Below are 7,207 nucleotides of genomic sequence, written 5' to 3' on the forward strand. Positions count from 1 at the left end.
AATCTAGGTATCTAACATTACCCGATCCTTCAAAACACCTTGTCCTCAAGGTGTGCTTACAAACATGATCAAGGCCCCTTTCTCTTTTTTTCTCTTTTTAATTGCAAACAATCCCCAGCATTCTGCTCTTCAATGTTGAAAAAGAAATCCTCCCCTTCGGCTTTGAAAAACTCTCGATTCCAATAAGGTCCATTGACTTCAGCCCACAAAACAGCCCAATGTACTTGAATTTTCCTTTTCCATAACACATTGTCTTAGTTAACCCTTTGCATATCACCAACAAGTGTTTAATTTTCAAACCCTTCATCTCTAGTGGGCTAGGCCATAATCAAATTGTTGCGTCAAGATCAAAATCATACTGCCGCGGTTTCATTCCTAGGACCCACCTACATACACGTTTTTCTTCCCTCCTATTTTTGGAACTCTCCACCCACTTCATCTACAAAATGATGTGCCCCAATGTTTTATTTAGAATAAGTTGAAGCTCATTTAGAGTAAGTTGAAGCCCACTTGAAATAGTAAAACCCAAGATTGTTCCTTTTGTCCTAATCCTCTTTCCTACCAATTTCTACCACGTCATTGGCACCATCATGTGTGCAGCAACTTCTTCCTCGTCACGTGATTCACCCCTATTCCAGACCACCTTCTCGAGCCTCTGTAGACCGGTAACTGTCGGCTTCTTCTTTCTCCATTGCAACCAGCCATTTTGTGTTTCTGTGAGCAACAAATTTTTCTTCACTCGAGTCTTCATTTCGAGCCTCACAGGTAATCATCATCGACCTTCCTCTATAGTTTCTTCTTGGTCACTCTTTGCCATCCTCTTCACCTTCGTTGTATAACCGTTGCAATCGCGTTTTCCTCGATTCTTCTATGGATTCAGCAACTTCTTGGAGTCCATCGATTTATGGACCTGAAGATTCCAATCCATTCTAAATAAACACAATCCAGATCAGTGCCACTGAACACAGGCATTTCAACCTTCTTGAATTTGCTATGATCGTTTGAGTTTTCATCCCTTTCAAACTTGTTTGTTTTACCTTCTACCTTGATTTCCTTCAATGTCTTACCTCCACCTTCGATGATACTCTCAATCGTTGGTCCTTTGCTCGACGATCCTTCCATTCTTCCGGAGATTGTCGAATAAAAAGAACTTGACTTGGACCCTCTACTTCTCCCGAGCACGAAAGACGGCAGCCTCTACTTCTTTGGAATATTTTGTCCCCTTTCTCCTCCTCTTTCCTCCCTTTTATTTTGCTTTACTAACAAACTAATGGGAAAGATCTCCTCCGATATTCTCTCCTCCTATAATCTCTCCTATATTCTCGTGTGGGTCAATATTACCCTTTTAATTCTTCTACTGTATTTAAATAATATTGGAGACATATACTTCCTAACAAGAACAAGATCTGAATTTATTATAATGTAACTATAAGAAAATACAAGATAAAACCAAGTATAAAGCACTTGGAACCCTCCCTCTTGAGTACTCTCACCCAAGCCTTATATCACTCCCAGAATTCTCCCCACTTACCCTCCCTCCATTTATAATAACATGTAACCACCCTAGTTACCACACTTACATAATAACTACTAGTAACCACACTTACACAATAACTACTAGTAACTTTCTAAATATCTAATTACCCTTATACCCCAACCCTATACTAATCTAGGTATCTAACAAATTCCATAACATAATGTATTAGGGGAAGAAGGAAATCGAGGATAAAAACACTAGCTAGCCAACAAATATCTTTCATTAGTGAGCTTGAGCCATTTTACACGTAAAATGGGAAAAGTAAGCCTGCAACCCAAATTAGCCTAATGGTTGTCTTAACAACCACTACCCACCATCACGATAGAAACAACTGAAAAGGAAGAGCATGATACAATCCAACTCAAACATAAGAATTGATTTTGATGTTTAACTAAAAGTAAACAGGCAGTAGAATAAGAAACTATGCCCTTTTAGATTTAGAAGGTTCACAACAATTTCCAGCCTAAGCACAACTACGAGGCAATGGAAAAATAACGGCAAAGGCCTTGTGTGCATGGAATTGCTAACTTTGGTGCAAATGAGATGATTATCGGTATTCAAAGGCCAAAAGGACACATAGAAGAGTGTTCGTCTAAGGTTGCAAGACTAACCCTAAAAAGAGAGCAATACAAAAATTTAGAGTTTTCCGCACTTTTCCTGTAATGACATAAGTGCTTGTACTCCCATGAGCAGTGAGAGAACCACCAAGCTCCTCAATCATCTGAATCAGAAAACAACTGCATATTAGAGCAGTCACAATTTGGAATAAATAGAACTTTTTATTGTTAGAATCTTAGAATATTTATGAAAAGTTTATGGGAATATTTTTCTTAATTCCTAAATATTTTCCCTTTTTATTCCTCTGTATATTCTATTTATACAGAAAATAATAAGAAGAAAAATATAGTGGTTTTTCTCCTGGTACATAGGTTTCCACGTAAAGTTTTGTGTTTGTTTGTCTCCCTTTCAATATGGTATCCGAGCAGGTGGTCCAAGAAGGTCTTGTGTTCAAGCCTCGCATTGTCGTTTCCTCCCCAATTAAAATCCATTTCCAGTTGTTGGGCCTTTCAAATATTTCAAGCCCACAAGTGAGGAGAGTGTTGGTGATATATAATTGAATTTTCTTTCTTTTTTTAAAAAAGGATACGAGTCTCACTATTATTAATATAAAGAAAGACACAAAGCTCAATGTACATGGAGGATCAACATGCGCATCCGGGCATCTCAAACTAGGTTGACACCCCCTTAGTGCCCTCAAAACATCCAAAAAGCGACAACACAAGATCAAAACAAAAAGCCACAAAAACAAAGACAAACAAAATGATAAAAAGAATCTTTCCAAAGAAAAATCATAATCAAAGGCAACATGCTGAGAACAAAGAAGAATAAGCCTTGATTGGTTGAGCAAAAACTGTTTGAAGCAGAGGGCTGATCCGAAAGTCCTGATCATCAAAGACTTCAAAATGGGGATGCTGTAAAGGCTGGCCAATATAACACAATATCCTACATCGAAGATCTTCTTTTGCATTACATTTTCTAAAATTTCCAATCCACTCTGTTAAAGGCCTTTTCAAGGTATAATTTAATGATCCATCTTTTCTTTTTTCGGATACTATAGACCTCCATAGTTTCTTTTGCTATTAAAATAGGATCCAAGATTTGGCACTCTTCCAGAAAGCCACATTGTAATGGAGAAGTATGTTAGGATTCTAACAATAAAACACAAAATATCCTAACCAAATGGCTAAACAGAGGCAGCACTCTGTAAATCTTTATTTATGTAAAAGCCAAAACACATTCAACAGTAGTAGATATGAAAAATAAAGGAAGAACAACATAGAAAACTTACCCAGCTTCTTTATACGGGGCTGGATACCCTCAGGCTACAGCAGCCTTTACTCTCCTTGAAATAACCAAAAAAGACCTAGCCTCCCCTACCCCAACATTACATATTTATACCTCTCTCTCTCATCCCTCCTGGCAGGCCCCACCTGCACGATCCTCTCCCATTATTCTCTCATCATTGGTTGCTAAGGAATTTCTCTTTCTACCCTTCCTTTTATAGGTATAGATAATAGGAGGTCTTACAAAGTAATACCTGGCCTGACTTTCTTTAATCTTTCTGCGAGAACCTTTCCAAACAACTTATAAATTAATGTTGAAACAACTTATGAGCCACACTGTAATGACCTTCCTTCTCTTGACCGAACTTCAATAATCGACAACTTATATTTATCCACATAATCAGCAAAACTCTTAATTTGCCACTAGCTTCAAACAAAGACCCAGCCAATTCCTTTTGAACTCCATAGTGCCTTTATAATACAACTGGCAATCTCTTCTCTTTTGGTCTCCGGAATCAATGCTCTATCTGGATTAGCTTTCTTCAAAATATTTTTAATAGCCAATTGTTTCGAATGGCCCATGAATCCTCTAGTGTTCCATGATATAATCTCCATCTTTGCTACCTCTGCCTTATATCAATTCAATTTCACATGCTGCCAAGAAAGGAACCAACTCTTGAGGGGGAAGGATACTTACACTGGTGACTGATTCAACTTCCATGAATTCATCTTCTAGGTTCTCAACTTTTTTTAGACAAGAAGTATCTTGCACAAAATTAAAGAATGAACCAGAAAGTTTGGAGGAGGATTGAGAAAATTTATTACTTAAGGAGGAAGGCAGTACTGACCTTTTGCCAACTGAATTTGGAATTTGTATCTTCACACAACTTTCCTCTAATAAATCAGAATTAGCCAAGCTCATCCAAATGTTGCGAAAAGAAGTTCTCCCTTTGGTATAGGTCTTGAGGTGCTTAGAAATATTTCTGGCATGAAATGGAATAGCTTTCATTGCAGATGATATTTTAGTCTTGGGAGAGGCTGGTAATTTTGGTTGAGAACTGAAAACAGGAGATGGCCCGCAAGTGAAGTTCCTTGATGGAGGAGAGGACTCTGATTCTTCCTCAAATTCGTCATTATACCAAAAGCCATTGGAATTCTGATTAATAAAATTCTTGGGGCCTACCATCTGTGTGTCAGCTTTTAAAATGTCTGCCGATACATTAAGTTTGAAACAATCTGGTTGGGGAGGGCTAGGTGAGCTGTTTTTTGAGATAATAAAATGTCGGCTGGCTGCCTTTTCTTCTTTCGAGGTCTGTTTTTCTCTCTTTTCTGTTGAAGTCTTTTCCCCTTCTAAGTACGTGGAGATGCCAACTATACCCAAATTTGAATTTTGCCTTCTGAAAATTTTTTTCCGGCGAGGATTCAAGGGCTGAAACTCTTTCCGGTCGAACAAGGTTTTCTTCTTCATCACCCAACTTCCTAAGTGCTTCGAAAGGATTTCTTGAGATGGATGGGGCATTCTGTTTGAGAAAATTCAGGTATCTGGGAGACCATCACTTTGGAGCCCTTCATCTAAAATCACTGAATTTATTCTACATAAATCAATAGGATTGGAAAAATCACTTTGAAATAGATCAGATTGGATTATTACAGGAGCTTCTATGGGTTCAAAATCCCCAAAATTAAGGGAAAAATTTCCTCAGTTCTCACTCTTTAATTCTATAGTTGCAGAATCCGCAAAGATTTTTCCGAACTTTAATTCTTGCTTCAGAGAACTTGATCAGATTGAGTGTTTCTAAGATTATACTTTCTAGTCCACCAAAGTAGCTTAAGGCTATAATTGAATTTTCTTTCAACCACCAGCTTAAACTTTTTGGTGAATCGGTAGTTTAATATTTATATTAATATTTTATAAAAAAAGTATACAGCTAATGCCATATAAAATAAATAAAGAAATACTATAAAATCTACATCCATAAAATATGCATGTGAACACATATCAGAAGATGGATATTCGTAAGTTAGAAAGACCGATAACAAAATGTCATAATTAAACAACAACATTAATATTATGGGTAGTTTCAAGCTTCATTTGTCTATTCTAGGTAGGGATATTGAATAACTCTTAAGAATAATATAAAGATTGAATCCCTAAACTTCAGGTGCTTGCTAGTATACAACCTAAAAGTTCAACAGTTAAAGAAACTGATTAATCATTTTTGGCAGGATGTCAGATTCGCCTTTTGAAAGCCTACATGAGTAGAGCCAGCCAAATAAGCCAAGCAAGATATGCCTATTAAGGAATATGGAGAAGTTCAGTGACTGGGTATGTATATGATAAGCCTTAACCTCAATTTTATTTATCAATAATGGAGGGAAGGAATCAGAAGCTTCTCTAGCTCTTCAGAATTGAGGTCCTCTGATGCCACATTTACACTTCCAAATTCTTGACAAAAATTTTGTGTACACTGATTGGTTGGATTTTTAGGATAAATACTTGATAAAATTTCATGCTTTGAATTGGCTAAAGAGCATCCTTGAGAGCAGGTATCGTATACATCACTTTTAGGATCAAGATTTTTGTTAGAGTGGGAATGGAAATGGTCCAGATTGACTCCTTTTACTTTCTTTGACGTCAGGGAAGAAAGTGATGCTTCCCAAACTCTCTTTGCGCTATGTTTAGAGCAAGAACAATGTGTCTCATCCAAATTACCAAGAGTATTGGATAATTTTGCAATACTAGCTGTCGTGTTGTTCTCTATTTCTGCTAAAGAAACTGGACCGTTGCTGTCATGCACTGCATCCTGGTTTAAATAAACCGTTATGAGATAATTAAGCAACATATGGAGAATAATTTAAATTGTACTATCTTGTGGAACAAAACCTGAATTACACATACCCTGAATTTCATTTTCTTCTCCAAGGGGCACTAAAGTTACAAACTCGTCATGTTGAAAATTCAAATTTTGAATGGTATGCTGATCAGTTGCATTTGAAACGTTGCAACCTCGATTGGCAACACTGATTCTTGCAGCATACGGGGCTTCAGGCTTTAGTAGAGAAAGTAACTTTGGAAAGTTAGTCGAACACATTGAAATTCCCTGAATGTGCGAAATCCATGGATTTTATTACACATCCCAAAGGTGAACGACTTTGAGGCATCTTGGTTATAATCAATTGGTTCTCGAAGTACGCCACCTTCATCCCCACTACAAAACTATGTTCTGTCGAGCTGATAGCACACTTGTTCTTTAAGAACGTCTTGAAGTTATGGGGAGTTCCATCAAGCATTGTGAGTGACAGGGATGGTAGATTCATTGGTACTCTCTGGACCGAACTATTCACTACAAAACTAGTCTTTTCCCCACTACAAGCTGCCATCCTCAGACGAATGGCCAAACTGAAGGATTCAATTGTATGCTTAAGGAATATCTACTACATTTTGTTGATTTTGGACAAAAGAATTGGGCCTAGTTGATGGATGTGGCTCAAGTTTTGAGCGGAAGACCAACTCTTCATAGAGTTTAAAGCAAAGCAAATTTGATTTAGAGGACATCAACATCAGCATCTCACCAGAAAATACGAAGGGCCTGTTGAAGTTCTGAAGAAAATTGGAAATTCATCCTATAGGGTATCGTTGCCTGCATGGATAAAAAATCATCTAGTAGCTCATGTGAGCAACTTGAAACCTTACCATCAAGATCTAGATGACCAGTAGTGCAACAATGGTGTATGGTCATCTAGTAAACAACTAAAGCAGAAAGACAATAAAGAAATGAAAGAAATCCTTCCTAAGAGAGTGAGGAAGGGTATACCCATGAAGAAG

The sequence above is a fragment of the Cucumis sativus genome, chromosome 2 (genome assembly GCF_000004075.3).
Source record: "Cucumis sativus cultivar 9930 chromosome 2, Cucumber_9930_V3, whole genome shotgun sequence".
Lineage (NCBI taxonomy): Eukaryota > Viridiplantae > Streptophyta > Magnoliopsida > Cucurbitales > Cucurbitaceae > Cucumis > Cucumis sativus.